Source organism: Haemorhous mexicanus, chromosome 3 (genome assembly GCF_027477595.1).
Source record: "Haemorhous mexicanus isolate bHaeMex1 chromosome 3, bHaeMex1.pri, whole genome shotgun sequence".
Classification (NCBI taxonomy): domain Eukaryota; kingdom Metazoa; phylum Chordata; class Aves; order Passeriformes; family Fringillidae; genus Haemorhous; species Haemorhous mexicanus.
This window is the reverse complement of record NC_082343.1, coordinates 13,216,265-13,232,233: the sequence shown is the minus strand read 5'-3', so window position 1 is coordinate 13,232,233 and position 15,969 is coordinate 13,216,265.

Genomic DNA, 15,969 nt, shown 5'->3' with positions numbered 1-15,969 from the left:
CAAAGGGAACTCGTGAGGGAGAGACCATGTCCCATATTTGACACCTCTCCCCTCATGCTCATTCCCCTGCAAGTGTGGCTGCATTCTCAGCTGGCATCCCCATGTTTAACATCAAGATGTTCTGGAGTGCCACTGCTTCCACTGGCCTTTTGGATGGCATGGCAGTGGGTTTAGATCACTGTTCTCTCCCTGCCCCTAAGGTGTCTCACAGCCAGTGCTGATCTCTAGCCATGGCCCCACAAAGCCATTCTGCAGGATGTCAAAACCTGTTTTTCTCAAGCCCCTCATTCCTTCTGCTGCTGCTGCCCTTCCCTCCTACACTTCCCCAGCAGCCTTTGAGCCCAGATGCTGCTGAGCTCTCGCGATGCTCGCTGCTCTCCAGCTCCCACACACCCATCATCTCTGGCTCACTGGCATTTAGGAAGTTCAGCAGAGCTCCCTGCCCTGCTGCTCTCTGCAAGCTCTCTGCCTGCCCACGTTGTTCCAGGGCCCCCATGCCATGGCCAGGAATAGGGCTGGAGGCAGCAGGGGTAGATGCACACCCATCCTAAGTATCCTATCATTTCTGGCCCAGCTAAAGAGCCAAATCAGGACCTGTTCAAAGTTCATTGCAAGGGTCAATCCCTGTCAGGGATACACTGGGCCCTTTCTCTGCAGGGCTGAAATCAAGTAGCCAAGCCTTTGGTTGGACATTGTGTCTACCAAAGCTGTTGTTCATCTGCCTCCTCCTACACCCCACGGCAAACCCAGAACAACTGCAGGTCCTGGCCCTGCTGCAAAGGCAATTGAGTGCCTGGGCTCTGGGCTGCTCTCCCCATGGCCACCTCCCATCCCTTCCCCCTCGACAAAGCCATGCCACAGCACACAGCTGCCCAGAAGCTGATGGAGTCTGGAAATACCATCCGAGGCAACTGTGCAGAGGGCATGGCTGTACAACTCACTAGATGAGACAACCTGACTTGGCAGAATCCAGCAAACTCCTTTTTCCATCCAGAGCAACAAAGCTGACAAAAAACACCACCAAGACATAAAGATGCTTCATAGATACCCATAGGTTCCTAAATGGAGAAGCATTGCTTTTCCGGATTGCACAATTTTAGCTGCTCTGACCGCTTGTTGGTGTTTTCTCAGCCATAAGATGGAGGAGGAACCATAACAGAGCCCAGTCATCATTCAATGACCTCTCCTGTTATTGATACATTCTGAGGACATGAAGTCTGCATTTCAGACTCATTGAAAAGACAGCTTGAAGCACAGTGTCCAGCTGAGCTCTTCCTTGGCTCAGCTCCTGCACTGGGCTCACAGCAGAGGAAAACTTCTCCAAGCTCTGCCTACAGCACATAAACTGAAAATTTATCACACTGGACTTAGCTTAGACTCCTTACCTTAACTGCTTTTCCCTCTGAAGTCTGCTCCTGGATTTTTCTACTGTCCTCATCATAGCTGCTGACATTTTTGCCATTCTCCTGCTCTCTGCTCAATATCTGGCTTGGCATGACTAAAACAGAGCTCTTCTGGATGGGAGGCAATGGCTTCAATGGAATGGGCATAGAGGGCCTTGCCAGGGAAAACCTCTTGGCAAGAGGGTAGGCAGTCAGGCCTGCAAAGGGGAGACACAAAATGTATCAGAGACTGCAATGCAAACCTAAAGCATCTCAAGCTCTGTATTTCATGGGACAGATTCCTTAGAAGCTTCTAAAGAGCTGCACAGGGAAACATGCTCCTGCTGGCAGACACTTGAATCAGGCCGGGGAAAAACCCTGAGCCTCTTCCTCATGGGTACCACAGAAACAGCCTGGTTGATGCCAAACTCATTCCATTTCTCTTTACAATAAAGAAAGTGCTGGCACATGATCAATGACAGCCCATGTAAGGAGTAAAAGAATCTTTGCACTCCTATTATGTATTTCTAGCATTCAAGCACCCAAATCTGTACAGAACTAATTAGCTTCAAACATTCTGGTTTTGCTCAGCCTCACTGACCCATGGGTTATTTCCCTGCTATCTTTTGTGCAGAGACCCCAATCTACATAAACATAACTTGCCGCAAAAAAATTCTGATTATGGCACTATATAAGAACTCTTTTCTTTTAATTAAGAGGACACTGTAAAATAGCCAGATCATTTCTTAAACCACAACAGTAAAGGTTTAATGAGATAAGTAAATGATAATAAAAAATTAATTGAGAAAAATGTCACCTTACTTACTGAGCAATACTACTACAGACCAGCATTTAAGCATTGCAGCTGCATACCAGCAACGAGGCAGTCATTCCAAGCAGGACATAGCCAGGATTTGGCAGAAGCAACCCTAAGCCAAGGAACCAGGGGATCTGATCCCTTTCTCTGCATCAGCAGAATTCTTTCTTCCACTCTCATCTCTCCCATCATTACACACCCAGAGATGCCAAAGGAACAACAACAGGCTTCCAACTTGAAAGCATTGCCTGTCCCAGAAGCACCAGACACAGCAGTTTATCTGGCACAATTCCACTTGTCAGGGATCAGGCAAGGCAGGGACAGGCACAAGGCAGAAGGCATCTCCTGCCCCCCAACCTCAGCCTGGAACACTGACCCAGGCAGAGACAGCTGAGGAAGAGATTTGTCATTGTGAGCCTGCCATAGGTGGCTTTGGGCTTTTGCTGTCAGAGGATGACAAACTCACACCCTGCCTAGGCTGCATCCATTTGGAAATCTCCCTCTCCCTCATTGGAAAATGTCAAAGGACTTTCTGTCAGATGAGGTTTCCCTATTCCTGCCAGTGCAAAACCAGGCAATGTCCGTGAATCTCCTTCACATCTCAGAGGGTTCAGATCAGAAACAGCCCAAAGGAAAGGTTTTCTCCTTCAAGGGCAGATGGAAGGAGTGGGAATATTTCTCATTTCCTGCTAAATGCCTTCCTTTTTCTACTAATTCTGACATTATAAAAGCTACATGGAGATAAAAGGCATGTGCAGGATGGAGAGGAACGTTTCCTTTTCCTGCACAGCATTTCCAGGACCCCAAGGTACCACTCCAGCTCCTGCCCCTCAACAGTTCACACTGGAGGAATTTTCACTGCACCACTGGAGAACACTCTCAGTGACTGGGCTCTGGGAGAGTCCACTGAGCCCATCAAGGAATTGAAATGAATTTAAAGAAAGTTTTACATGAATGTGTTTTAACCAAGTCTTCTAAATGTCACCTCAGAGTCAAGACTAGATATGTCATTTTAAGACAGACATGCCCCATACCTACCTGCATGTCCAGAGGACTTCTCTTGGCTTCTGCTGCTGGATCCTGACCTGGAAAAAATGGAGGACAAAAGAACATGTGAGGAGGTAGAAGGAGAAGGAAGGGAATGGGTGTACCACAAAAGGAGGCACACCTACTTAGCATGGTCACTTCTATGAAGCAGCAAATGTAACTCATAAATCACAAGAGGATGCAAAGCTGATAAATTGTCCTAAAGCATTCAGTTGCTGCAGTCACATAGAGCAGGCTAAGCTCCGGCTAAAACACAGCAGTCATTCTTCAACTTGCATCAGAACTCCCCAACACTGCTGTCTCTCCTTTTGGAGCTAAGTGGTCCCTAAAGCCTCTCTGAAGCAGCAAGAGTTGCTGGGCTGAGACACGAGTCTGTATGGAGGGCAGCTACTTTGGTACTGCTGCCCAAGCTTGACTTTGCCTGCTTGTGCCTTGCACTGGCAACAGCCTCGTGCTACATGTGGTCAGAGCACTGCTGTCTCCTGAGAATGATATTACACCTCCTGGCTCTTTCCAGAACAAAATGGCTTTTTCCAACTCAGCTGCTAGGGAAGGATATTCACAATGCACTTTCAAAGCCCTACCAAAGATTTCCAATTGGAATGATACTTCTGTGACTCCCTCTTTATGGCTATCACTCGGATAAGCTACACAGCTACATTTTCTCACACATATCCAAGCCAAGATCTTTCCATCAGGTACAGTCCTATGGCTCTTCTCTAGCACCTTGCCCTCTTTAACCTTAAGCCCAGATCTAAACATTAAAGATCAATCAGAAGAGACATCGATATCTCAAAATTTATCGGGGATCTCATTTCACAGTGGAGGCCCAGGCACAGAGAAACTACAGCTGATGCTTACAGAAGCAGCACCTGAATTTGCAAACACCTCTCCAACAGCCAATATTTGCCCATGCATCTTCTCCTGGCTGCAGAATTTAACAGTCAAGGATCACAGCATTCAAAATTCTGCAGGATCCAGACCCATGCAAAACAGATCCCAAATGATCCCACAACAATTACAGAGGGAATCAATAGGCAAGTCCAGCAGAGGACCCTTCTGGAGGTGCTTTCAAGCTCTGCCTCCTCTTCCCCACCACCACCTCTGCTCTTGGGGGCATTGCTGTTGGGTTTGACATTGAATGGGCAAAATGGTGAATACACAGAATACTTGCCTAAATATATGGGAGATTGTGGAAAATCACCTCAGGAGATGGGAAGAGTCAGGTGAACAGCACACTGGAGCAGCAGACACCTTGGCTTACCTCATCTCCCGGGACTCCTGCAAATCCAGCTGGGGAGAGCTGCACACGGACCCAGCAGCACTGGGAACAGGGAGACTTCCTGCCTTGTGTATTGGGGGGATCAAAGGCAGTCCCAGTGACCCCTTCTTCATTTCCCCACCACTGGCATATGGCAAGGAAACCTGGAAAGAGTAGAAAAAGGATCCAGATTTGCAACATTCCTAACTCAAAACATTCAGGTATGCCCTCAACTGAGACCTGGCAGGAAAGGACAAGTCTAACTGATATTGCTGCTGGGTCCAGCACGAGGAATGCAAAGGTAACTGGTGAGGGAGAGACCAAATCACACATTCGACACCACTCCCCTCATGCTCACTCCTCTGCAAGTGTGGCTGCATTCCCAGCTGGCATCCCCATGTTTGACATCAAGATGTTCTGGGGTGCCACTGCCTCCACTGGCCTTTTGGATGGCATGGCAGTGGGTTTAGATTGCTGTTCTCTCCCTGCCCCTAAGGTGCCTCCCAGCCAGTGCTGATCTCCAGCCATGGCCCCACAAAGCCATTCTGCAGGATGTCAAAACCTGTTTTTCTCAAGCCCTTCATTCCTTCTGCTGCTGCCCTTCCCTCCTACACTTCCCCAGCAGCCTTTGAGCCCAGATGCTGCTGAGCTCTAGCGATGCTCGCTGCTCTCCAGCTCCCACACACCCATCATCTCTAGCTCACTGGCATTTAGGAAGTTCAGCAGAGCTCTCTGCCCTGCTGCTCTCTGCAAGCTCTCTGCCTGCCCAGGATGCTCCAGGGCCCCCATGCCATGGCCATGAACCGGGGCTGGAGACACTGGGGGTAGATGCACACCCATCCTTGGTATCCCATCATTTCTGGCCCAGCTAAACAGCCAAATCTGGACCTGTTCAAAGTTCACTGATAGGGTCAGTTCCTGCCAGGGGAAAGGTCTCAGAGCTCTGCCAATAGGACACAAATGGAAAATTTACCCCACTGGACTTAACTTGGTCTCCTTACCTTAGTTCCTTTTCTCTCTGAAGTGAGCTGTTTCTGTCTAATCTCCTGATCCAAGCCGGTGCCAGGTTTCCCAGTCTCCTGCTCTCCATGGAACATCTTGCTTGCCATGGGAGAAGTAGAGCTCTTGGGGATGGGAGGCAACGGCTTGGAGGGAAGGAGCATAGATGGACTTGCCAGGAAAAACTTCTTGGCAAGAGGGTAGGCAGTCAGGCCTGCAAAGGGGAGACACAAAATGTATCAGAGACTGCAATGCAAACCTAAAGCATCTGAAGCTCCATATTTCATGGGACAGATTCCTTAGAAGCTTCTAAAGAGCTGCACAAGGAAATATGCTCATCCCTGGCCGAAACTTGAATCAGGCCAGGCGAAAATCCTGCCCCACTTCCCCAGAGCTAGCACAGGAACAGCCTGGCCTCTGGGCTGCCCTGGGACAGCAGGGAGCCCAGAGCCCTGTGCTCTCCAGGAATGGCTCAGCTGCACATGCAGCCTCCTGCTCCTCTCCCTGCCCCACAGCTCAGCAGCCCTACAGCTCCAGGGGCACTGGCAGCAGCACAGCTCCTTGCAGGGGGCACATGCAGGGCACAACTGTTCCCTGGCAATGTGCACAGCCTCTCTGGGCTACCACAAGACCCTTCCTCCAACAGAGAGTAGTCCAGATCCAACCTCACCTCTGTGTGAGGCTGAGCCATGCTCACAAGAAAAGAAGTGGGTTCAGTGAACTCCCAGCTTTATCATCAACGCATTGAATGGGTGAGAAATTCAAGGGGTTTTTTTAATTTTTGAGACAATGTCTTTGGTTTTATTTTTCGTGGAACTACCCTATGTTCAATTACTATAAATAGTATTGAGTTAGCAAGACTGAAAGGAAAGATAGAAGGCTCCAACTGTAAAAGGGGAACAAAGATTCCTTCTTGAGGCTTGCCTTCTGTGAATCCACAAGAGAAACCCACACAGCTGTGACTGCTAGTTCAGCAAACCACAAAGACTTGTCAGCCACCAGGCAGGCCTTATTGGTGTTTCCGTAGCACCGTAATACCATCCTCAATGTTCAACCAAATCAGCAAGCAAAGGAAGAACAGGAAATTTATCTGTAGTGAAACCCAACATTGATGGCAAAGAAAGCAACAGGATTTGCATCTCATGACCATCTCCAATTTGGGCTCAGTTGTGGCCACAGCCCCTCTCCTGGCGGACACTATGAGGGATTTGGCCACTGTCAAAAAGGACAAAGCAGCATAAACTAACGAGACAATACTGTGCTACCATGGGTGTCCTTGCAGGATCATCTGTAGATGTCAGCCACCTACACAGAGCCAGCACTGACCACCATGGACCAGTTGTCCCTGAAATCTGGGGGGATTGTTTTTCAATTTGGCTCTGGCCTTTTAGCTCCCTTCTCTCCTCACCTTTCCCTTCCGTGGTCTTGCCTTTTCTAGTAAAGTCCATCTCCAAACCCGTGCTTCTGCCAGGCAGAAGTGTCTGGGTTTGAATCTGGGATCGCTCTCGCAGTTGGCAGCGACGGGAGCTCGGTACCCAGCCTTAGAACAAGGCCGGGTGACTCCAATCGCCAGCGCTCGGCACAGAGAGGCAGAGCCAGACGCGTCTGCTGCCACTGTGGCCGTGTCAAGCACAACCTTCAGCAGCCCAGCCTGGGGCTACCCCTTTGTGACACGCTTCCCATGGATCTCTCGTTTCCATGGCTAAAAAACCCCACCCCAACTCCATCCCCTTCCATGCCCTCCTCAAGGGCAGCCAGGCATAAGCCCAGCCTGGCCTGAGGGTTTCACACTATCTAGGATGTAGGCCCTCTCCAAAGCTGCTTTTCAAGGCCTTTAATTCTGTAATTCCCACTCGGTTCTGGGTTGCAGCTTCTTGGTGTGGGATTTTGTTTAATTCTCTTCTCATCAAAGTACTGGGACTAAGACAATGGCACCGGGCGGTGGAAGTAAAAGCAACTTTGCACTCCCCAGTGGATGACCCCAAAATTCCATTGGCCAAGAGCTGTGGGGAAAAAATTCACCATCTAAACACTCCTCTTTGCTCTACTTCATTGTTCCAGGGGTTTATTTCCTACTTTCTTTATTGCAGAGACATCCAAACCCAACAAAAACATGATCTCTCTGAAAACATTTCTGATCCTGGCAGTTCCTGACAATTCCAAATTTTCTTAATGTAAATAGCATGGGGCAGGTCATTCTGAAATACTCCCCAACAGAGCAGATAAACCTAATCATCCTTGATTTGGCAGAACTAAGCCTGACCCACATGACTGGGGGGTTTGATCCCTTTTTCTGCAACTGCAAAATTATTTCTTTAAGTCTCATCTCTCCTATCCATTCAAAGAAGCTTTGCACTCTGCATCAGATGCCCCCAGTGTTCAGTGGGCCGATATAATCAGCTTTTGTACACACTCTGCCCCCTGAGCCCAGCAGCATTCCTGGGCATCGGCACCGCTGCTGCAGGCCAACATCCTCCAGGCATAGCTGCAGGAAGGAGATTGCACCAAGCCCTGCCTGAAGGAGTCTCCAGGCTGCTGCAGCCCTTCTCCTGCGGCAGAATCATTCCCCTCTGACATGGGGGGAGCAATGGGGTGACGGGATCTCTGTAGATGAGGGTCTCCTCCATGTGCTGCTGCTCGCTGGGCTGATACAGCTGCTGGTGCCTTCCCCCACAGCTGGATCAGGAGCCTGCCTGGGAAAATAACACTGCCAGTGCCACTGCCAGCCACTGATCCCTGCCATGGCCCTGCCCACAGACCGTCCTGCCCACCAAACTGCTCCAGTCACGTGATGTCAGACAACATCAAAATCTATTCAAACGATGTGTTTTCCACATTCTGGCAGAATCATGGCCATACAGTTCACATGCTGGAGGCAGTGCTGTTAGCAGAATGGGGGAAGCCCCAGCAGCTGTTCTCCCCGTGGCTGGATGGCCACGGCAGCAGAGGGAGGTCTCCCACCGTGCCCACTGTTGTGGGACCCAGTGCTTTGGGCTTGTTCCCACTGAACTCAGGCTGCTGCTACAGCAGCCACAGCACTCCACACATTTGACAACAAAGAGTTGGAGTAGCACACAGGTCTTGCCCCAAGAGCTACAAAAGCTTTTTAAAAAGGGGAGGGGGCAGGGGAGTTAGAATAGTTAGTTCCTTTTTAATACAAGGGTACCTGGATTTAAGCAAGGACACTGGGCTAATCATACCGGTTTTGTAAGCCTTGTCTCTAGCAATTCCCACCAGTCTGCAAGCATTTTTCACTACAAAGGGGTAGATAAGATTTCACAACACATCCATGAGCAAGTCTGAGCCAGAAGTCAAAGAACAAGACAAATACTCTCAAATCTGCCACCCATGGGGAAAGGAAGCAGGAAAGCAGATGAAACAAATGCCCTTGCAGCTGAATTGCCTGCATTTATCCCTTGGTCCAACCTTCCTGTACAAAAGCACCTCGATTCAAACACACAGCTTAAGATCAAGGAATTAAAGTGTTTTGAGAACATTTCAAGCCTAATTCCTATTACTTTCAAGGAGAGGTCAATGCTAAATTCCTTAAAAACACAAATGCACGTCTATTTGGAACTGCATCCTTCCAAAACAGGAATGGAGGTTTAGAATTGCAGAACTATTTCCATTGGAAAAGACCTTTAAGATCATAGAGTCCTTCCAATCACCTGAGACCCCTGACACTGCCAAGGCCACCACTAAAGCATATCCCAGGATGGGATGCTATTGGCCTTCTTGGCCACCTGGGCACACCTGCCTCACGTTCAGCCACTGCCATCCAGCATCCCCAGGTCCTCTTCTGCTGGGCAGCTTTCCAGCCACTCTGCCCCCAGCCTGTGGCCTTCCGTGCGGCTGCTGTGGCCCAAGCACAGGACAGGGCACTTCACCTTGTTGAACCTCATGCAAGTGGCCTCAGCCCATGATCCAGCCTGTCCAGAGCTCTCTGCAGAGACTTCCTGCCCTCCAGCAGATCAACACTCCCACCCAGCTTGGCATGGTCTGTAAACTGCCTGAGGTGCCCTTGATCCTCTTCTCCACATCATTGACAAAGATAGGAATCACAACTGGCCCCAGTGCTGAGTCCTGGGGAACACCACTTGTGACCAGGCGCCAGCTCGATTTAATCCCACTGAATTGCACCATTCCCTGGGCCCAGCCATCCTGACAGTTTTTACCTAGAGAAGAGTGCATTAAGTTCTTCAGTCATCCTTTGTTCCGTGTTTCCCCCCACATCCATGAGAAGACAGAGATATTCCTTAGCTCTCCATTTGTGGCTGATGCATTTACAGAAACATTTTTATTCTCTTAGCAATTTTCTAGGAAGAAATTCTCTATAGTGAGGCTGGAGAGGCACTGGGAACAAGTTGCCAAGAGGTGCTGGGGATGCCTACAGAAGGGTGTGCATCTGCCCCTGCTCTCTCCAATTCCCTTCTTAGTCATGACATGGGGGGCCTGAAGTAATTTCCAAATGAGGACAAGGTGAACATGGCCCAGCCTTACACAGAGGTGAGGTGGGAACTGGGCCGCTCTCTGGCGTCAGGAAGGGTCTTGTGGCAGCCCAGAGAGGCTGTGCTCATTGCCAGGGAACACTTGTGCCCTGCATGTGCCCCCTGCAAGGAGCTGTGCTGCTGCCAGTGCCCCTGGAGATGTAGGGCTGCTCAGCTGTGGGGCAGGGAGAGAAGCAGGAGGCTGCATGTGCAGCTGAGCCATTCCTGGAGAGCACAGGGCTCTGGGCTCCCTACTGTCCCAGGGCAGCCCAGAGGCCAGGCTGTTCCTGTGCTAGCTCTGGGAAGTGGCTCAGGGTTTTCCCCTGGCCTGATTCAAGTGTCGGCCAGGGAGGAGCATGTTTCTCTGTGCAGCTGTTTAGAAGTTTCCAAGGAATCTGTCCCATGAAATATAGAGCTTCAGCTGCTTTAGGTTTGCATTGCAGTCTCTGTTATACCTTGTGTCTCCCCTTTGTAGGCCTGACTGGCTACAGTCTTACCAAGAAGTTTTCTCTGGACACTTCCAATGTTCTCCTTGCCTCCCATCCAGAAGAGCGCTCCATCCTCCAAGCTCAGGAAGAAGCTGCTGCCAGTCTGAAGAGTGTCACAAGAATGGGATTTATGTGTTAGTCTTCACAGTTACAGATGGATTTATATTCTATATTTGGATGTAGTTGTGAATAAATGTTTTGATTCTATCTTCAAATTTTGATGACATCTTTTTAATTGTATATATTGTATTTTGAAGATTTAAAAAAAAAAAAAAAAATTTAAATTTCAATAAACCAAATAGAGAATGTGGACCAGGACCTGCTAGCCTAGAGGTCATGGGAGTGCAGCTCACTCAATGTGTCAGTGTCTCACCACGTCCTTTCCTCGCTGGGCCTCTCCTCTTCCTCTTTTGCCATGGTTTCTTTGTGTCATTTGTGCTGCTCTTTGTTACTTGGCATTACAACAGGGCCACCTGTTCACATGTTTGGGGGACAATGGATCCAAAGGATCCTGTCTAGTCCAAAGTTTTCTACTTGGATGTGTTCTGTGCTCCCCAAAGGCCTGAGCAAAGAAACCAAGAGGAGTGTGAGATTGCTCCTCTGCAATCTCACACAGGTCTGGCTCACAGGTGTCTTCAATCACAATTCCATAGGTAAGAAGAGGTTGTGTATTTCACTGGGAAATGATGCACTGCTCTGGGATAGTCATCTGTATGCATATTTACAGGACAGCAGTCCAGCTGTGTTGTTTGCAACTTGTTTGCAGAAGGATGAGTGGACTGTGAGGCCAAGAACAAGTGACAAGGGCTCCTCAAATCTATTTCCACTCCAGCCTGGGTGCCATTCAGCTCAGAGCTTTGGGATAACGCCGTAGTGCATCCCACAAACATTCTGCTCCAAGAAAAGCTTGGCTAGGCTTATTAGAGTGAAATAAATAGAAGAGTAATAAAATGGGCAGGCAAACATGTTCCTTTGGAATGACTCTCCTGCTTTCCAGTGTCAACACTGCACCTCATGCTCCCAAGGCTTGTTATGAACAAGTGTCTGAGATTGCTTAAAAATTCCCAGGCAAGGTTCAGTAAAAACCAGATTGAATATTGAGCAACAGCTCAAGAAAATTCATTGGCAACATCCACACTATTAGTTGATTGACATCCGCTACTTACTACTTGATTAAGGAACAAGAAGGAAAAAAAAAGCAACAAACAAAATTCAGTCTATCAAACGAGAAACACTCTGAGAACTGTGTGTGTGTGTGTGTGTTTAGGTGCTTTTGACAAAGCCAAAGAAAGGACAAGGCTAAAAAGGAATATGGCCTAAAAGCTTAACAGCACTCAAGCCTAACAGTGGTTAAACCGGAGCCTCCAGGAGTGGGGCTGTTGGCCCAGGATCCATTGTTGGTCGCTCATCCTGCCAGCGCAGCAAACTTGAGAGCTCGCTGCCTCTGAGAGGCCCCAGTCAGAGGGAGGTTGCTGCTGGCAGCCCCTGTGGTCCAGGAGAGCTCCAAGGGCCTCCTTTTGGAGCGCTCTTTATGGGCCACAAGAGAGTGGGCCTCAGCCATCAAATGCTTCGTCATGGCCGCACTGTGGGTCAGCAGCCTGCCTTTGACAGTGGGAGAAGAAGGATGCCATGCCATTCAGGCAACAAAAGGGCTTTCCAAGGCTGTCCAAAGGAGAGCCCAGGAGCTCGTCAGACAGCAGCAGCTCCTGGGAGCACTCCGTGTCTCTGAGGAGCTCAGGAGGAGCTGAGCCCAGGGGCTGCTCAGCAAGGCCGAGGCCTGACAAGCGTGTCCCAGGTCACCGTGGGGCCGGACAAGGCCGGGCCCGTTCACCACCACAATCCGAGGCACCAAGTTTTGATGTGGGGTAAAAAGCCATGGCCCAGAGGAAGGGGGTCCTGTCCTCAGGCCTGTGGGAGAATCACAATGCAGATACTTGTGCTGCTGATTCCATCTCTCCCACTTTTCTCAGTTCTTGGTGGCAAGATCACTCAGGTTAGACACACAGCTCAGAAGTGCTCCTGTAGCTTTCCGCACAATGAATTAAAGTCAGATTACACATTCCAAATCATGTTTTCTTACAGTTTAACTGACCGTTTTGAGGAATTTCTGGAGCACCAAACTTGCTTCCTCAAATATTTACTTAGTGTCACACAGAGCACAGAGGAAAGATTTAATGTCAGAGGCATCGCCCAGGCAATGCTCTTTTGACAAGTTCTGCCCTGAGCTTTCCTTAGGAAGATCTGAAAGGTTCCATGGCACCAGCACAAGCTCCTGCAATGGCTGCTGGCCAGCAGAGCAGGGCTGTCAGCTGTGAAACAAGTGTTGCCACAAGCAGCAGCTCTCCCAGGGCAGCAAATCAAGAGCTGGCAAGGAGCTGATCTGAAGGCCAAAGCTCCTTAGCTCCTCCCAAGAGGGCTGGAACAGTTCCTCATTCCAATGAACTGCAGTGCTGGACTCCACAGCTCTATGTGAGCACTGGACACAAGCTGCTCCCACTGAGTGCTGCGATGGTTTCTGCAGGAGCTCTGGGCTCCTGTGCGTGCCAGACACAATGAGGCGAGAAGGAGCCAAGTGCCCTGACACACCTTTGCCTTGAGCATAACCCAGCCTGGACCAAACACACTGAAAGGTTTCCCCTTTGGCCCATGTCTGGAAACGTCAGGTGTGCTGTTTGATGACTCAGGTTGGTTTGGTGTCAAGGAATTTCCCTCAGAAATCCTGGGTTTGTCTTCCTCTGTGCCTTCTCCTCAGCAGCTTTAGGGATGCTCCTGTGTGAAGCCATCTGTCTCACACAGTCTGAGACAAAACAGGACACTCTGCAATAGGTCGTCTCCTCTAAAGTGTTCCAACAATCCCTTTCCAGCAATAGGAATTGAATACTAATCGATGAAAGTGGAAAAAACCCAACAGTTTATTAACAGAAAGCCTGAAAAGCAAGAAAAAAAGGCCAGTAACTTCTAGATATCAAACTGTCCGACCTCACCGTCCCCCCACTGGAACAAAGACCCAAAGTGCCAGAGGAAAATCCCCCCAGGACAGGCATTCCAAGATGGCCCCAGGTTCTCCCTTAGGAAGAACAGGAGCTATCATGGAGTAGCTCCAGCAGCCGATGAAAGTTCAGTGGCACATCCGGCATGGACTTTCTCCCAATGGCAGAGCTCCGTGGAGTGGCACGGCAGGTGAAGCAGCTGGGCTGGAGCCCCTCAGTGTCTTTTCTCCCCAGTGTGGCTCAGCTCACAGACTCTCGGGCTGGGAGTGGGGCTGCTCCGCTTCTGCCAGCTCAATGTCCCCGGGCTTGGACAAACAGTTTTCTGCCAGGAGAGCCCTGCAGACTGTTCCACATATCTCTCATAAAGGCCCAAACCAACTCCAAACACTCTGCCTACAGCAGCTTTTCACAGAAGGTTGCAGAAATCCAGGAAAGCTCCAAGTGAGTGTCAAAAGTCTTTTGTCTTGTTCTTGCCAACAGAATTCTTGATGATCTGATGCAATTTTATTCAGGTGTAACATGGGATCTGAGTTTCTTAATTAAAATATTTCATGATGAGTGACAAGCCTTGGGAGCATGTGGTACAGGACTGACATGTGAAAGCATGAGCATATCCTCCAAAGAGACCAGCTTAATTGTCCATTTTATTACTCTTTTATTTATTCCACACTAATAAGCAAAACCAAGCTTTGCTTGGAGGTAAAACAGGCATGGGATACACTCCAGTTCCTTGCAGGGTCACCAGGGCTGGCAGTGACAAAGCAGGCAGTCTGCTTCATTGTGAACCACTACAGAGCTAGATCCCACTGTGTTTTTAAGTAGCACTGAATTATTAAGCCCCCTTTTTCTGCACAAGATACAAAAAGGAGGTCCAAAATTATTTTCATGCAAGCATGCAAAAAAAACTGATCCTGCTCTCCTAACGAAGCTTTGGCTTTGGCAATTCCACTCTTCCCATTCGTCTTTTGATTCAGACACTCCAGGTTTTCCCCAACTCACCTGCAAGGCTGGCAGTTGCTGTTTCCCATTTACTGTTCTTCCCTAGAGCCGGTACAGGGGCTGCTTTGAAACTAAAAGCCCTGAGATCTGGATATGGTGAAGGAGCACCAAATGCTAATTAAGTGCTCATATTGGTAATACCCAGCTCTGCACTTCCCAGTGCTTTGAAGCAGCAGCAGCAGGAGGACCATGCATCACTGCTGTTTGTGGATGTTCATGTTTTTGGTGTGCAAGAGCAATAGCTTTGAGGAGGGACAAAAATGTCCCTCTTCAAACGGTGGCTGTGCAAAGAGATGTGAAGTTTCACAGCCTTTTCTAGGATATTTTAGAAAGATCTAAGAGAATATTGCAGCATAGAGCAGGTCTCTAATTTTGTCTACAGAGAAATCCCCAAAGGACCTGCTGCTGGTGGCAACCCCATAAGCTCATGGACCAGTTTTCCCTGCAACATGCCACCCTGCCTGGGCTTTACTAGGCCACGACTAGACCCACAGCTAAGCAAACACATGCAGCCATGTGATACACAGAGTTTTTCCTTCAGAAAACCCAATTAACGCAATCACGTGCAGTTTCTTCTGTAACATCAGAAGCTGGCAACCATGAGGAATTTGCTGTCAAAAGGTCACAGTTTCCACTGGGCCCAGAAGTGGCTTTCCTTAAGGCAAAGCAAATTGAAATGTGACATTTAAAAGCTTCAAATGACTATCAAAGGAAACCGCAAAATAATTTCTGGAAAGACATTCTGGTTTGAAAGCAAAACCAGCAAGAGACTCCAAGTTAGAAATACAATTTACTAGGAAAAGGAAAAAAAAAAACAAAACCAAAACAAACAAACAAAAAAACCCCACCAACCAAAACACATACAGTAATACAAAAGAAAAACCACTGACAGAGTCATAATACAACCTGACACCCTGTTGATCAGGGTATTGGTAGCAGTCCAGTTAGATAGTGGCTGCAGTCCTCCTAGAAGAGCAGATGTTGTTCTGCTGGAGCAGTGATCCTGTAGAAGCGTGTCGTCTTCCAAAGATCCAGTGGAAAGACTACTTCTTTGTTGTGATCTAATTGCAAAGCTCTCATACCTTCTCAATGATTTCTCATGGGCAGCTCATCAGAGCAATAGCTCCTTCTTCACAGCACAGCCAACAAACTCCATCTCGCTCCTCAACCACTCTTTTGTAGCACTCTTCTTATTGGACACAGCTGTGGCCTATTAAGGGCAGGCCTGTTTCTAATCTTTGATAATTAGTACAGCTGCAATTCCTCAGGTGTGAGATTACCTTCTGGGCTTTGTTTACTTACATTCTATCCCCCCCCAACTCTTGTTCTGTCCCAAACTCCAGATTGTATCCAGGTGGGGATGCTTAGTTCCTCCTCCTGGGCACAGCATTTCACAATGGGCTGTTGTAATTGTATGAGTCATGAGGTGGGTCCATTAGACAGAAATGGCTCCCAGAGGGAGTTATCTCTGAGTCATGGGGAAAGGCATTGATGGGCCC